Source organism: Columba livia, chromosome 1 (genome assembly GCF_036013475.1).
Source record: "Columba livia isolate bColLiv1 breed racing homer chromosome 1, bColLiv1.pat.W.v2, whole genome shotgun sequence".
In the NCBI taxonomy this organism is placed as follows: domain Eukaryota; kingdom Metazoa; phylum Chordata; class Aves; order Columbiformes; family Columbidae; genus Columba; species Columba livia.
In genome coordinates this window covers 33,481,477-33,498,142 of record NC_088602.1, presented here as the reverse complement: position 1 = coordinate 33,498,142, position 16,666 = coordinate 33,481,477, and the positions used below count along the sequence as shown (strand labels likewise).

The window sequence follows — 16,666 nt, the reverse complement described above, 5'->3', positions numbered from 1 at the left end:
TGTGACTATCAAGAGCAGGTCAGTAGACGTAGTTAGCTCTGAAATAATTTTATATTTTTGTATTGATGTGGTAAATGTTAGAGGCTGCTGAAGAAAAAAGAGGGGACAAACATAAGATGAAAAAGGTGTTAATGGTGCTTTCCCTTAGCGATCAAGAAAGGAAACTGATTTGATGAGGCAACACATTGCTAGTAGGCACACTTCTTTTGAGGACTACTTGAATGAGGAATTGCTTTACTACTGATCTAACCACATATCTAAGCGTCTAAAGCTCAGTTTATGCTTGTGCTTAGAACTGGTAACTCCGACTTGGACTGATGTTGCAGGTGTTCAACATCTTGGTAAGTTACAGAGAGCAAATCTAGAAATAATCCCTGGCCTTGTTCCACTCCACTGCACTGGAAGTCCCAGGCATTGAAAGACTTGGTACCAGTATTGTTTTCAGAGCTGCTTGGAAACAGATGACATTTCAGGGACTGATGGAGCCATTGGTAGTGTATTTCTGTTGTGAATAAACACCAGTAGGATGAATCAATTCAGCTGCTGAAGTAAAAATACATGTTGGTATATGTCTGAATATATCTCACACACTTTACAGTCCGATTGGTTTAGCTTTTTGATGGATCTTGCTGCATGAACTGCTCCCTGGGAGCCTTCAAGAGATATTTGGGTGTGCGAATTCATTCTGCCACAGCACAAGAGCATTTCAGATCTCAAGATTTTACATGAAATAACAAGGCCTGTTCCACTGAGGCTCTTGCCCAACCAGCTTTTGTGTGGAAAGGTCTATTGAGGCATTTCCTGACCAGGGATGGATGGCCACTTCAGGCCTGTGTTTATCTTGCTAGTTGGGTACTACTCCCTACATTATCAGAAGATGCACTGAATTTGTGTGTACTATCATCTGTCACACACTGATACCCATTGCAGGTCCTCAGCACAGTTACAGCTTTCCAGATATTTTGTAACTTGTTAGCCCAGAAGAGACCATTTGGTCACCTTGTGTAACCTCTTGTTATTACAGACCATTAAGTTTCACCTAGGATAGCTCTAGTGGATATCTGCAATTTAGAAAGAAGGGACCCCAGTTCTCCTAAGAGAAGCAGAGCATACAAGACCTCGCAGCTAAACTGAGGAAGTGTGGTTTGGATGACCAGGTAGTGAGGTCGACTGTGAACTGGCTGAAGGAAAGAAGCCCAAGAGTCGTGGTCAATGGGGTGGAGTCCAGTTGGAGGCCTGTATTTAGTGGAGTGCCTCAAGGGTCAGTGCTGGGGCCAGTGTTATTCAATATATTAATCAATGATTTGGACAAGGGAATAGAGTGCACTATCAGCAAGTTTGCTGATGACACCTAGCTGAGAGGAGTGGCTGACACGCCAGAAGGCTGTGCCGCCACCCAGCGAAACCTGGACAGGCTGGAGAGTTGGGCAGGGAAAAATTGAATGAAATATAAAAGGGCAAGTGTGGAGTCTTGCCTCTGGGCAAGAACAACCCCACGTTCCAGTATAGGTTGGGAAACGACCTATTAGAGAGCAGTGTAGGGGAAAGGGACCTGGGGGTCCTGGTGGACAACAGGATGACCATGAGCCAGCACTGTGCCCTTGTGGCCAGGAAGGCCAGTGGCATTCTGGGGTGTATTAGAAGGGGTGCAGTTAGTAGGTTGAGAGATGTTCTCCTTCCCCTCTACTCTGCCCTGGTGAGACCACATCTGGAATATTGTGTCCAGTTCTGGGCCCCTCAATTAAAGGACAGGGAACTGCTGGAGAGAGTCCAGCACAGAGCAACGAAGATGGTTAAGGGAGTGGAGCATCTCCCTTATGAGGAAAGGCTGAGGGAGCCGGGTCTCTTTAGCTTGGAGAAGAGGAGACTGAGGGGTGACCTCATTAATGTTTATAAATATATAAAGGGTGAATGTCACGAGGATGGAGCCAGGCTCTTCTCTATGACAACCGATGGTAAGACAAAGGGGTAATGGGTTCAAACTAGAATACAAGAGGTTCCACTTAAATTTGAAAAGAAACTTCTTCTCAGTTAGGTTAAGAGTACACTAGAACAGGCTGCCCAGTGGGGTCGTGCAGTCTCCTACCCTGGACACATTCAAAACCTGCCTGGACGCCTTCCTGTGTAACCTCATCTGGGTGTTCCTGCTCTAGTGGGGGGATTGGGCTAGATGATCTTCTGAGGTCCCTTCCAATCCCTAACATTCTGTGATTCTGTGAAGACACCACAAAGATAGCATAAGCCCTTTCAAAGGTCACTAACTGAGACATTTGAGGTTAGGTAAGCAGATGTGTCACCTAATGTGGGCTGGTGAAATGTCGTTTCCTTCCCAGCTGCACACTGTTTGATCTTATACACCTGAATGGTTCTTCTTAAGAGAAAGGAGTCTTTGTCCCCCATCTCAGAGTCTTCTCTGACCAGTTAAGTCTCACCAGCATGGCCAGCCTCTGATGATTCAAAGGGAGGAGCCAAAATGAGTTAAATGATCCTCAGAAAAAGCCCGGAATGCATCCTGCCAATTATGTACTGGGGCAGGGAAGCCCTTGTTATCACCTCCAGGTAACCATCTGAAACCTTGAAGCATGGGATTTGATTATCGTCATTGCCTCAGTGCAGTGCTACAAGTACTAGGGAGTCTGAGGAGGATCTCACAAGAGATCTAGTCTGTTCCACAGCCTCTGAAGGAAGTGAGTAGCCATGCGTATCCAAGGAGAACATCCCCACCATCCAGATTGCACCTTCATCCTGGTCCAGCTACTGGGAGAAACCCTAGAGCACATGCTTCTGAACGCTATAAACTCCCATCTGGAATGTCCCAAGCGTGTTTTCAGACCATTTCTGCCCCTGGAAATCCTTTTCACTACTGAATGGCTGTTACAAATGGGAAACCAAGTTTCACTTATGGGTTGAACTTGTTACACTTTGACTAGAAGCAAAATCTTTTTCCCCATCCTACCCACCCCCTGGCTCTTCCATGGCCAAGTTTTACATTCCATAGATCAGCTCACAAACTTCCACTGTTTCATTCTCACATCTCCCACTGTGATCTCCCACTGTGATTTAGTCTAATTATATCCCCCTTCCTTTGATCCTGACTTTTTCTGTTTTGTGTTTGAGACATTTTTTCCCGAAACTGTCCAAGCATGGGAGGAAATGCTGTGGAAGACACCCTCTGAGAGCACAAGAGAGATGCTCCCTGCTCTGCATCTTTGTAATTGGCTCTGGACCAGCCCAGAATAGGAATCTCAGGAAAACATCTGACATGCTTAGCTTCCCTGGGGTTCGAGTGTGCATTCTGGTTGCAGTATGACCTGTAAAGCACTTTATATGAGATAAGAGCTTTCAGCAGTCTTAATGGTTAATCTGTCAACTACTGCAGGCTTACTGTGTGTGCATAGGCTCATATTTTCAAAGACAGCAAATGAGTCTTATTTGCATGGGGGTGGAAAAGAGAATATCTATAACTAAGATACCATATTCCCAGTCACACATATGATTTTTCTTTCACAGAACTGGGACCTTCATATTCAAGCCCCAAAGATGTCAGATTTGTTTAAACCTTGTAGCTATCCTCTGGGGGGTTTAACTTTCTTTCTTTTTCTCTGCCTCATATTTATCTCTAAATGCTGCAGAACCTGCTCAGTTTGCATAGGTCAGGTTCTGAGATTTCTTTTCCCCGCATGGTTGATGCTGCCACCAGGAAGCTGCAATAAGGAATTATACTTGCCAAACAGCATATTTTTCCCTTCTAGTCTCATTTTGGAAAATGAAGAAATAGCTTTGAATGAAAAGAATATCAGCCTAAGACAGATGAACAGCCTGCAAAATTTCAGCACAAACACGTGATGTTTGGCAAAATTAGAAGCAAATGGGAAGAGGATCTTATACTGGCAGGAATGAGGCAAGTTTCATAACAGGGACTGCTGTCGGGACTGCTGTTGTGCCTGCTTATTAACAGACAGCCTCTCCATAAAGATTTTAATGAACGGTGCCAAGATGATGGTATTTGAATATTCAAAACTATTTTGTTTTTCACATAAATGCGGTTATTAAAAATCAATCCTATAGATATTTCTGCTGCTTTTCAGATTGCTTGCAAGTATACACAACAATGAATTAAAATTAAAAAAATTGGTTTTAATTTTAATGTTTGTGCTGTCTGATACTGTTCCATCTACTATGCCATCTCATCTAGCGCTTCTGCCAGAGCTTCCACGTGTACTCACCCACCCGTGCAGTATTTGCTACCCTGCTTCTATCTGTTATGTCCTGCTGGCTCGTCCCACAGCTACTGTCAGCACAGCTATCAAAGCATCCCTTCCTTCAATCTTTTCTCACCTCTCTGGCCATTTCCTTTAAGCCCTGATGACCCCAACTTTGTGGCACAGCCATGGCATTCAAACAGCAGTTTGCCCAGTGTCCTCAGGCAAAGGAGCAACTTCTTGGTTACACAGCCAGGAAATATCTTGCTCATCCTTCTGTTGTCTTCCAGTGGTGCTCAGTGCAGAATTCTTCAGGTTTCTGAGGGTGCCCTGCAAGTTATGCATGGGTCTTTTCCCTGAGCCAAAATCTCAGTGTCAGGAAGCAGAAAAGCACCTCATGGTGCTCATGGCAGCTTTGAGGATCCTGGAGAGAGGCACCTGCACAGCCTAGATCTCCACTAGCACCAGTTTGGAATCTCAGTTGGTCTCTGTTCAACCAAAACCACTTGTCAGCAGGCTGCCAGGTAGACCCTAAGAGGTGAAGCCATCTAGCAAGTGCAGATCAGACTGGCAGAGATCACTGATATCCTCTCACTGGCTTTTCCAGAGAGGAGACAGGAAAGGAGAAAGAATTAACCTACAGGTTGTCTTTCCAGAGATTAATCAATGCATCTTAGACAAAAAATGCAAGACAAATTGCTTATTGCCAGTGACAGTTCTAGATCTGCTCTGTACAGAAAAGGTAAATATCACTTGCTGCTGTTAAGCTTCATTCGTTCATGAGGACCAAATCCTCCCTGTACATGTGGGTAGCTAATTTATTTATATGGGGGGGAAGGATGTGTGTGTGTGTTCTGTTTTGTTTTGTTTTTCCAAGCATTTCCACCTCCAATGCTGAATCTCTGTCAAAGACAGTTCAGTACCGCCCATATTGCGTAGATCTCAAAAGTGCAGACAGAAAATTACCATCTTTAACCATTCTTCACAGTTTCTGAAACATTAAATATAGATGGCATTATTGAAGCCAGCTGAATTACTCAGACTGTGTAGAATGTGGTGCCAGTGTGGCCAAGAATGCTAACAACCAAACAGCACACAGTGCCTCAAAATATATGAGAAGCCCTAAAGGGAAAGTAATAGCTTGCTGTTGTGTACCACTGTGCAGCCATGAAATACTCCTTCTCTTTCCTTTCCTCCTCCCTGCCAGCAGTTCTTCATTGCTCCCCAAAAGGCAGTGTTACATGTGTACATGTAAATATAAATTATGGACATATCTGGAAGTGTGGTCACACACTGAGCCTAGCAGGACAGAGAAGGGTCTCTCAGAAGGCGAGCGTGGTTTTCAGCATGAAACCATCAACATAGCATGCTAAGAAAAGGGAAGCAGATTAGAAGAGAACACAAGGCCTGAGGCTATACTTAGATACTTTAAGGCTGACAGAATAATGAAAAAAGGCAAACCTGCATTTGTCACAAGTTTAGCAGTTATACTGCTGAATGGTCCTGCCCCTGCTATTTTGGTGACGGTTTTCTCTACAGCTGCTTGAAATGAAGTATGAAAAGGTTACAAAGACCTTAAAGAAAGAGAAATAAAGAAGAGCAGACAAAAGAATGCCTCTGAAGTGAGAGTGCTGACTTTGATCACAGGTTGCACAGGCAGTTTCAGCAAACCGAGCCTGTTCAGCCACGGGAAGGAGGTGCAGACTCGCCCTCCCATTTCTGGAGTAGCTGCAGTGTGTCCAGAAAATAGCTGTGGCAAGCTCTTCTGAAATTAGTCCATCAGTCAAAGAGGGGTAGTCTTACACAGTCTAACTGAGCCAACTCAGCTGAATGGCCACCTTAGGTACCCGATGAACTCAGGCAAATAGAAGTCTCCTATCCATACAGTGTTTGGAGACAGGGTATTACTCTCCACTTACTACCTGTAGGGAATATATCCCTATATGGGAAAAACGGGGAGACCTGATTCACTAGGTGTTTAAAATGAAGGCAAAACCCAGATGCCTCAAATAGGCAGGCTGTATCTCAACCAAGGCTACCTTTTTCAGTCCTAATGAAACCAAGACTTTCACACTAGACAGTAACCTCAGGAAGAAATTCTCACTCGTGAAAAAGTGCAGCCCTTTCCCCTATAGTACAGTAGAATCAGAGATCTAAAAAGTATAATAACACAGGCATTGAAAGGACTGCAGAGTTCACCTAAAAATTGAAACACTCAGGCTAGAAATTTCAGAGGTTTCATTTTTTTTTCCCAAGTAAAACCTTGCTGCATGTTTTCTAACTTTATTTTATGGAAAGGAAAATATTAATAAATTAAAGTTTTCAAAATGGAAATGGACAAAAATTAGCAAGTGTTTCAAGTGTTTCTTGGACACTGTTCAAAAATAAAGAGGGGAAGGGTAGTAAATATTTCTTTTCAGAATCCTCCTTAAGTAGAAGGAAAAGAAATAGTGATTTGAAATGAAATCTCAGATACACAACCACTTGCAAAATAAAAATACAAATCCCTCTCCCAGTACTTTCACAGGTCGTCTGGAAGAGTGTTTTTCTCTTTTTGTAAAACAGATGAGATTTCATATCACAAATGGCCAGCACATGGCAGGCTTGAATAATGAAAAAGTGACTTCCCAGCTGAGCAAATATGCATTAGTAACAAGACACTGATGAAGCCAGACAAATCACCAAGGAAACAGGAAAATGTGAAAGACAAGTCAAAGAAGCTTTAGAAAACAGCCCTCAAGGAAGTTAGCCATGTTGTAGCAGTAAGGGCAAAATACATGCCATCCTAACATGTGACAAAGCATTATTATGATTGTGGATTTTTTAAGAGAGCTAAAAGAAACACAGTTTAATAGTTCAATGTTTCTCATGCCTCCCACCTTTCAGGGACCACCTGTGTCACAGGAACTACCCAGAAGGTGTTATTTGGATGCATCATGGGGTTTGCAATGACAAAAGAGTCCAAGCTCTAACACCCCTGCCCTGTGCTGGTGAAGACCTGCACTTGGATCAACAGCCCAGCTCCTGCTTGTGGGCATCCACCTGCAAAATGAGCTTTCCTGCCAGCAAAGAACATGCTGAACATGTTAGCTTTACAGGTTAACCACCTCAGAGGGCCAGGGAGCTGGACACACACCTCATGGGTGAGTGGGTATGGTGGCACTACTGAAGAACCATCCAGCTGCTTCCCTAAGGAGATGTTTGACATGTTCCTCTTCCCCTGCCATTACACTGACTGCAGCTTTACTGCACTCAGACTAGGAGCAGGTGGGATTGACCCTGAGAAGTTTGCCAAATGAGAAAACATACAGATGGACACAGACACATCTAAACTACCTAAAGGGATGTTACAGAGAAGATGGATTCAGGCTTTTCTTGAATAAGGGCTGAGAGTGAATAGATGCATATTAAACAATGAAGATTACTATTACATATAAGGAAAATATTTCACAGTGTGGGTGGACGACCACTTGAACAAGGGCTCAGACAAGCTGTGGACTTTCCATCCTTGGAAGTACTGAGAACACAGCTGGACAAGGTCCTGAGACAACTTCAGAGCCACCCCTACTTCAAGCAGAGGGATTGTGTGTGTCACCTCCAGACATACCTTCTGACTTACATTCTTCTATGATTCTAAAGGGTAGCCAATTGATATCAGATAATTAGCTCTCAGATTCTTTTTTTCCTATGAGGCATAGTAATTCAATCACACCAATTACAAGAGGCAGTATTAAAGGTTGGACAGCAGATGAAAGGAGAACACGGATGGTGCAATGAACGGCCGAAGAGCCAGTCTACAGCTTTCCTTTGCCAAGTAATCTTTAAGTATGTCTCTTACTCAAGAAACAAGTTCTCTTCGGTCAGCTATGGAGTTTTCTGCAAATGAGCAATAGACCCAAGTCCTTAAGAACATTACAGAATCAATCCCTCCTCTCAGAAGTTAATTTATACCAATTTACTAATAGATATTTAGTGCTAGTATCAGGGATCCCTCCCTGGAATATGGCTTTCACAGCAGATTACACAAGGTCTTTGATTTTTACGGTGGTCTGTGGAGGGAAGAAGTCTGACCAAAGCCCATTGCACCTCATCAAAAAAGCTTCCTCCTGCCTTTGCTAAGTGTATCAACATATTACACAGCCCTTGGCTTTATTGGCAATAGGTGAGTGGACAGATGGGCTTACAGTTTGCTCTGATCCTGGTCAAAGGAAGAGTGTTGATCCCAGATGATGGTCATATTCCCTCTGTCCTCATATCTACAAGACAACCAGTTCATGCCTGGTATGACATACAGTCAAATGAAGACGTGATCATCCATTCATAACAATGTCATCTTCTCCAACCTTTCACCTGTACTATTCCATTGTGGATACCTCCTTACCAGGCAATGGCACTTGAACTGTATGATCCCACCTCTTCTTTCATGGGACTGTAAATGAGCATGGTACAGCATGCTCTTTCTCAACAGACCAAATTAGATTTTTTAGCTTTTTATTTCCTATTTGAGAAGAAATATTTCATTCATTATGAAGGAGAATAAAAAGACCTGGCACACGTTAATCAGAAGAATGACATGAGGTAAGAGAATCAATTTACCCAGTGTAATTTCTATTGAAACACAATTCCTAGTAGTGGAAGCAGAGTTCCTAGTAATGATAACATCAAACATGTTTGAAAACTATGTAATCAATAAGTGTTGTGGTTTAACCCAAGCTAGCAATACAACCAGGATAGCTGCTTGTTCACCACCCTTCCCACCCCCCAAATAGGGGAGAGAATTGAAAGGGGAGGAACTCAGATTAGAGATAAACACAGTTTAATAAATAACAAAATGCTAATGTACTACTAGTAAAAAAAATATATATGTGTATATATACACACATATATGTAAATATATATGTACATTTTATATATATATAAATAGATAATATATATAAAAATAGATATAGATAGATCTATTTTTATATAGATATATATATATGTAATAGATATAGAATATAAAATAAGAGATACTCAATGCAATTCCTCAGTAACTCCATCCACACTGAGCAGCCAGTCCCAGGAAGCAGCATATGGTCCCAATAGCTGATCCCAAAAAGAGAAACAGAGGCCTCTGCAAAATGGCAAAAGGCCAAACTAACTAAGGGCCTGAACAGAACTCCCTCAGACAGCTCTTTGCGAGCAAAGAAGAGAGAGAGCGAGAGAGACCCGAAGATCCCATGTCTCCTTAAACATGAATCATGATGCCTATGGGATGAAACATTCTTATTGATCAGTCTGAATGTCAGTCAAGCTCTGCCCATCCATGCCCCCCTTTCTCAATGTCTCACACCCGTGGGCAGAATGTCCTTGGCTTTCAGACCAGAGCAATTAAAAACATTAACTCTGTTCTGGGGTGTTATCTCTTGTTCTCAAACTAAGTCCAAACAATGACTGTGCTAGCTATGAAAAAGAAAGGTTTCTAACTGCATGAAGAAAATTAACTTATTTTTAGTGAAACTAGTGGATCTTTTAAAGAATTCACCTAAGATCACCGGACTGTAAAACTTAAGAGATCTGTCCTTCACCACCACTAGACTACACAAGCATGTTAAAGAAGATATTAGTTGATTTCTTTCATATTTAAAATAAAATGTGTGCACCTGATTATTTCTCTCTGAAGTATTTATTCTTGCTGCCAAACTCAGTTTATTTTTACCAGTGGTAGCAGGCACAAAGATGTTATGCTGCAGCATCTTACCACTAGAACAGCTATTGAGAATATGGTGCTTAAAAGCGTCTGTGAGTTCTTATTTACACTTCCCCTAATACTGTTGAAGTGGTGGTGGCCGAAGTGGGAAATTAAACACTACTTTCGATAAGGAAAGGTTGTTAAACATAGAGGAGGACCCATTTGGCTTGTCTCAGATCTGGTAAATAATTAGCACTTAATTTCCAGCTGCCTTTTTTTTTTTTTTTTAATATAAACAGAAAGAGTAAGACTTTTGTGGAAGTTTGTGGACAGCACTGTACAGAGCCCTGAAAAGCACAAGGGAATAGAGATAATACTTATGGGAACACTACTCTCTGTCCTGGGAGCAGACACATTTCTTAACCAGTTTCCAAATATCAACCACAGGGTGAGAGAAGAAAAGCCAGGCCTGGAAGCGAACATCAGGACACTGAGTCCAGTCCCTTGCAGTTATCTTGTATCCATTCCCTATAAAATTATCAGTGTTGAACTATTGCCATTACTACTCCAGTGCCACTTTTATAGGAAACCAGAAAGATCTAACTGGAATTAATACCATAAGAATAGTAACAAAAAACATTCCCAGCTTAATTATTCTGATCTGTTTATTTAGCAGGTACAATGCAAATACAAGGGGTAATGTTTATTATCTCTTTTATTTACTCTTCTCTTTAATACTATATTTGGAGAAGAATCAGTTTATAGTTGGGCATAAGTACATTGGGTGGGTTATATGCTGAATAAATGTTTGGTGAAGAAAAGGTGGGTCGATAAAAAAAGACTACACATCTCCTCTGCATTTGGGCTATATTAATAAATATAACCATAACATGCTTCATCTATTCAACAATGACGTTAATTTCAGTGCTAAACTGCTACTAGAACCTGTATATATTGTTACTAGAACCCATCTATTCAAAGGTAAATGGTTGTTATAATGGTCACAGCACTCACATGGTGCCAGATTCGGCAATTTTCAGCCAACAGCGTATGTGTCTGTGACTTCTGACATTTCAGGAAGTTTGTATGTGAGAGGAAGGAATGGCTGTGACAGTTCACATCATCTGTGAAGGATCTAGGAGCTGCAGACCTAAATGCCAGTGGAGGCTGATTGGAATTTAATAGGTGATAGACTTGGTAGAAGAGTGATGTGGAAGAATAGCCCGATTCCGCTAGCTTTTGAAACTTGGACAGAAATATGCTTTTCCTCCCCGCTTCCACTGAAAGAGAGTGGACCATGGGAACAGTCAGTTCTTCCATTACTTGTATGAGAAAAAAGTAATTTTCATATAGGATAGGAGGAGAAAGACCTGAACAACGCCATCTTTGCGTGCAGAAAAAAAAAAGTCTTGCTAGCTCATGAGGACATTTGAAAATGAGCTAGCTCTCCTCCAGTGGCAGGGAATGGTAGAAACCCAATTTCAAAGGCAGCACAGTGAGGTCAACACCAGCAACCACTGGCTTTTCTACTCAGAATGGTCACTCTACATTAGAGGTATGTCATCTTGCTTAAAAAGCTGAGAGATGACTCTTGTGCCATCTCACTTAGACAAAAGAGCCTAATCCAACCCCCAGTGACCAAACTGTGAAAGCTGTGTGCACCCCACAGTCCCCATCACCAAACATGTACTGTGGCCAGAGAGGGGCCATAAAGATGATCAAAGGACTGGGAAGCTGCCACAGGAGGAAAGTCTGAGAGAACTGGATTTGTTCAGCCTTGAGAAAAGAAGGCTTAGGAGATACCTCATCACCATGTTCCAGTATCTGAAGGTGGTTACAAAAGAGATGGAGACTCCCTTTTTACAAGGAGTCACATAGAGATGAAGAGGAATAACGGCTACAAGTTACTCCTAGGTAGATTCTAATTGAACACAAGAGGAAAAATTTTCACAATGAGAAAAAACAGCCATTGCAATAATCTCCCCGGGTAAGTCATGGATTCCCCAACACTGGACACTTTTAAGACTCAGCTGAACAGGGTGCTGGGCTATCTTGTCTAGACAGTGCTTTTGCCAAGAAAAGTTGGACCAGATGATCCTTGTGATGCTTTTCAACCTGGTATTCTATGATTCTATGATTCCTTTAAAGAAGCAGTGAGCGTAAGGAGGGACCTGTGATACACTCCAGAAGCTCTTCTCATCATCCCGACCACAACAGTGAGGCCTATCACAGACCAAACCATCTGTCCCTGGATGAACACTGAACATCTGAAATGTTAGTCTGGCATTTATCAGAGCCCTTTAAAAAATGGTGTATAAGTCTCAGATGTGCATGCTATTTATTTTACATGCTAAATGATTAGTAAAGTGCAGAAGATAGTCCTCAGGAGGTAGGAAATGTCAGGAGAATGTGGCCTTTGCAGTAAGACCTCAAGTTGCATATTGAACAGCAAGGACAGGAAGATATTGAATAAGTGATGATGAACTGTGCAGTTTCTGCAGCACTGAACAGGGAAGGGTCTCTGAGGTCCACAAAGCAAAATACACAGGTGGTATTTCTGGCAGCTCCTGGCTTCTGAGTGCTCAGGTTTGCAATCTGCATTGCTATTCCAGTGAAGTTGATATTGTTTGGGCTAAAAAAGAAGACAAGATCAAAGAAGACTTTCATTATGCTGCATCAGTGTGAGACCCATGTGGGTCATCGACAGGTCCAGAATATGTTCAGTCTCCTTCTGAGACATCCCAAGGTAACAGAGTCAATGGCACCCACTGCAGTGTATTAGCCTTTATGTCAGCCCTACACCTACCACCCACCATTGTTTCTATTGTTCTTGCTTTCCACCCCCAGCACCAGTTTCAGGAGAGGCACCCCCGCAAATCCCCTGTTCATGCGATAACCCCGTGGCTAGGCTTCAATGCTTCACCACCAATGAAGTTGAGTTCGTGCTGTCGCTGTGTGTTAGGAGTATGAACCTGAGCTCAGCTAATGAATCAGTCCCTTTAGGGGACAGGGGCAATGAGGTGCCTCTTAAATGTCCCAGATACACCCAACTGTTGGCACTTGTGTACATTTCCTAGAGAAAACACAGGTGCAAGCATGGTTTAAATGGGGATTTCTGGATGACATCCTCGCCTGCAGGAGCTTAAATTCAGCCCATGATGCTCAGGGAGCTGTGAGAGGAAAGAACATTATCATACATTTACATGATACAATGAAGCACCGTGCAGAATTACCAGTCTATTGGCAAATGAACCAGTCCAGGAATCAGTACAGCTGTGCAAGTGTGGTCCCATGCCTTGGCCAAATAAACCTGACGAAAAGATGGAACTGACTTGTTCAATAAGAGAGCCACGGTAAAGGAGGTGTGCTCTGTAGACTTAGGACTAACTTGAGGAGTAAAACATTGCACCAATGACTATGCTATGGAGATCGTTCATGAACAACCCCAGAAGACCAGTAAAAATCTAAAATTTACTTGGATATGTGCTAATAAGTGCCATCTCCTATGTGACAAACTGACATTTTTCAAAGTCTTGTAATATTATCAATTTCAGGCAGATATTAGAAAGGATATGGAAATCACGTCATTAATTCAATAGTGACCCACTGTCAAATTCTGAGTGTCTGTTTAAAAGTCTGAAGGTGACAAGTGCATTTCCTCAAGAATTTCTTTTTGGTGGACAACAAACAGGAAAAGCATAGGTTTTATGCTTTGTTCTTAGAATTTTTCAAAAGATTTCTGCTACTCCACACAGAATATGCTAACACAAATTGTTAAAATTTGGAGAAATAATATACCCACTGAAAACTGAGTCTTATCAAGCATTAAGCAACTAGGTGATATTTTCTGCATTACCTATAGTCATGGATCTGGTCAAACATTTCAGGCAGAGAGACAAGATATAAGAAATTGTTAAAACTGTTCTGTGAAGTATTGTGAAAATAGATACAAGTCAAACATCCTTCCTTATGATCACAGACTTTGTTAGAAAATACCAAACACTGCTGGAAAAATAGAGCCACTCCAAAAGTGATCTGCTTAGTATGTGTGTTCTCATATAGAAATAAATTGAAGGCAATACCACCTATGCAGCAGCGACAAGTTAATTCAATTTCCATCTCAAAATCAGGTAAAGTATATGTCATTTGTTACCATGGATACAAAACATTATTTCCATTTGCTTGAGATCTCACAGTGGGTATGAAATTAAACTGTGACACAGTTTTATGGAGGAAGTTGGCTAAAACCCCCATAAGTTCAATGTCAGTAGTCCAAAAGATATTCTTTTTTAGACACAATAAATAAGCAGGTTGCTACTACTGCCCCTAAGGTATACTTCATAAGCAAACATCTGTCTGATTTTGCTGATGCTACTTTGAATCAGTAGGAGTGATGGAAGGGAAAATACACATTCATTTCATCAGTCCTACAAGTGTGGGAAAGAATCCTGAAAAATGTCCAGATGGTGGAAGTACATTAAAAATACATAGATATTGTGTTATATTTTATTGTTTGGCCCCAAATATGTTTTAAAAAAATTATTTATTCTGAAAGTGCATCCACTTTTTCTCAGATAAATCTGCTTTTCAGGCTTCAGCTCAAATCACTTATTCTCTAGTTTTCACAGTCAGAAGAAGTGGTGTATGAAAAAGCAGGGGAGAATCAGGAGGGAAGAAGGAGAAGGAACACATTTTTTTTTAATGCTGACATATATGTAGGGTTCAGGCATTCAATGGCATTCAGTTTACCTTGTCTGCAATTAATTTTAAAATATACAAAAAGATAAAAGGGAATACAGGTCTTCTTGTTAAGTTATTACTACTCAAGTCCTGGCTATATCTTTAATATTTCATAGACTGATTTCCTTAGATGCTGAGTACCTACCAGACTGACAGATTTCAACTAAGGTTGTCATCTCTTGACATTTACAAAAACAAGCTGAGATAAAACAGAGTCTACCTAAATCAAAGGTTTATTTCTAAATATTCATGCACAAGCTGCATGAAAAGCACAGAGGTTATGGGATGTCATGACTATGGCTAATCATTGAAATCCAAAGCCATGATCCAGCTGCTTAATTGACTGATAATTTCCACCAAATATTCTGAATTCCACCTCCTGTGCTTCTGTGTTGCTGCCCTCCTCAGCATATTGTCAGACTAGATTATCTGCAATGTCTTCTCCAGCTCCTTGGGCCATCTCTAATTATATCCCATTGGGAGTTAGTAGGTCTGACCCCAAGATGGCAAACTAGAAAAATTCAGTACCTCACAGCAAAATTGTCACGAACACAGAAGCTCTCAGAGGAATAGGGACCACAGTGTCCATTGCTAGCTGAACAAAGAGATAAGTAAGTCGCTCTCTTTTATTGACTTGCATTATTAACATTTTCTTCAAGTTAGAATGGAAATCTATTAATATTCTACAGACTTGATTATCCTTCATCCAGACCCCAGGTAGGAAATTATAACAATGCAAAATGAGCATTAGGGCTCTAGAATTTTGATTTAGTAGCATTTTGCACTTTTCACTGATTTTAATAGAGAACTAGCACCAGGCTGAAATTTAGCACAATATTTATATATGTAGTTAAATTTAATGAAGCCAGTGATATTTAAGTATCCATTTATATAAGGATAAGATCATGAATAGACCTCAAGCATATTTAAAGTATACTGAAACCTCAAGTATTTCTGATAAATTACTTTATTCCTAAGTTCAGGAAAGATTTTGTTCCTGAATGGTCAATGACTTATTTTTTATGTTTAAAATATTTTTTTTCAGAATTACTCCACTATATCATAAAACATCCTAATTTGGTAAAACTCTGTGGGCTTCAAAGTGGTATATGTTCGTATGAACACATGTGTAGGCTTGGCTTGTGCTCTGTTTTTTGGTGTTAGGTGGAATCTGCAGACTTGTTGGATTCGATGGGTACCATGATAGCAATGCAGTTCCAACAAGCAGATCAAATGTAAATGAATGTCTCTTGGATTTGCCATAAAAAAAGCAGTTTAGGACAATCTGGAAATGGGTACAGCTTGTCCCCTTCTGGAATCTAATAACTGGGAGTGATAGAGGAGTGCGTGTTTTCCTTCAGGGCACAGATGATGGAGGCAAAATTAACCTCTGCAGTGACATCTCGAGAAACTCCATTCTATATGGGAGCCTAGGTTAGTGTCTTGGTGAGCCACTGCCCTTTTTCTCTGTCATGTAGCAGCTGAATACAAGTGCCTGGGCAGAAATTAAGTTATACACATGTATGCTGAATGAGAGTTGCCCATGTGTTAATGGCCATGTTAGATGAAGCAGTGGGAGCAGTCTGGATGTGCTTGCCAAGACTTGTGCTTCAGCGTCAGGAGCACACTGACAAATAAGGGAGAATGGGTAAGATAAACTGACCCTCAGCCTCCCCTCCCCCAAAGACACATTGCAGTTTCTCTCTGACTCATGTCAGAGAAAAAGCTTTGTTGCTGCACTATACCACTTAAAAAATGCCTGAATGAAAAGGTTACATCCATAGGTCAGCATAAATGATAAAACTCAAGAGACAGCATTGATGTTATATCCACTTGCAAGTTAGCAGGAGGGTAGTCTGGACAAGCTGGAGATGTCTCAGCCATCCTCAAACAAGAGTCAGCAGAAAAACGACAAAGCCGAGAAGTGGAGAAGCATCTAAAGATGCTGATGACTGCAAACAAAGGCACCACAGAGCGCTGGCTATGCTACGCTGGATAAACTTTCTTGAACTTCTGTGCAGAACTAGAGCCAGCTGGGTTAAGTGAGGAGGGC

The 16,666-nt window shown here is 41.4% G+C and overlaps 1 protein-coding gene across 16 annotated transcripts in view; it reads right to left on the bottom strand.

Annotated features, from left to right (window-relative positions):
• ENOX1 (ecto-NOX disulfide-thiol exchanger 1) overlaps positions 1–16,666 on the bottom strand; it is a 362,839-nt gene that overhangs the window by 28,961 nt on the left and 317,212 nt on the right. The window lies entirely within an intron of this gene.